We start from the raw sequence: 1423 nt of genomic DNA on the forward strand, positions 1-1423 counted from the left end.
TTGTGAGGGGGTACTTAGAAAACCAACCAACAAAAAAAAAAGCTATAATAGAATTTGAAATAAGTAAATTAAGAAAAAAAACTAACTAGTGTCAGACAAAATAAATAAAATAAGACAAAACACATGTACATATAAATTCATGACAACTTCATGCTACATACACCATACCAAATAAGAAGATGCTATTCACATGCAGATGGATATTCATATGTGCAGAGTACAGGGCGACAGTGGCTGTATAGTAGCGTAATCGTCTTGCGATCGGATTGTTGTAGGTTTGATTCCAGCTTTCTCCATGTCGACTAAACCCCTGTGTATTGGTGTATAAATGTATGTGCAAATGGGTGAATGTGAATGGGTGAAGGTGACTAGTGTAAAGTGCTTTGAGTGGTCAAAATAACTGGAAAAGTGCTATATAAGTTCAGTCCATTTACCATGTCAGAAAAGAGAAGAAGGGCTAGAATAAATGAGTCTTTGCTCTCATTGAAAGCAGGAGCGAGATGTTTGAAAATATGTAAAGTTGAAAGTTAAAAATATGAAAAGGTCATACATGTAATTGAGGGAGGTAAATTACTCCAATCTGGTGGAGCTTTAAATTACATAATATCCAATTAAATTTCTTTTCTAACCCTTGGAATGAAAAAAAAACTGATCAGTATTCATCAGGCTACACAATTAATTAAATGGTATTAAGGTTTTTTTTTTGTTTGTTTGTTTTAGTATAGAGGAAAATTAAAATAGATATATTTAAAAGTAATTAACAACCGATTAAATTTTCTGTTACCCTGGTGTGCAGTTCATAGACTTGTACATAAGGTAGAGATGGGTCCATTTATTCTAAAATTAAACCTCAGCCTAAAAATAGTATCTTGCATGAATGGGATTTATTAATTTCTTTACATTTAGGTGTTGCAGGATGTTGCAAATATTTAATTAAGTGTAAATATACTCTTTTACACTATGTTGGTATAAATTATTTGTATTTATCCAACAGGTCTGACCTGTTGGTAATCATTGACATGCAATTGGAATCAGGTTTGTGGATAAATACTCCTTTAGATACAGAAGAAGATCTAAGACAGGAATGACATACTGTAGCTGTATAACACTGATTGCCAAAAAAAATCTAATTTATTATAGAAATTGTCATATGATAGTATCTTCCCATGTATGTGTAAGAGAGCAAAACCTTTGTTTTATAAAAACAGATAAAAATACTAAGTTCTATTCAGGATATTTCTGTTGTTAAACATATGTAGAACAAGTGTCACGCCCCACTGGTAGGCAATGAGAAAAAAATGGGAAACAGAGGAGAGGAAACATGAAAACAATAATTTAATCCGTTCAAAACATGATCCCGAGAGAACTACACAGCCAGTCAGAGAGAAGCGTGGATCAATGCTGCCCGCTCCGGTCTGGTTTG

Source organism: Poeciliopsis prolifica, unplaced genomic scaffold (genome assembly GCF_027474105.1).
Source record: "Poeciliopsis prolifica strain line A6 unplaced genomic scaffold, Auburn_PproV2 SCAFFOLD130, whole genome shotgun sequence".
Taxonomy (NCBI): Eukaryota; Metazoa; Chordata; class Actinopteri; order Cyprinodontiformes; family Poeciliidae; genus Poeciliopsis; species Poeciliopsis prolifica.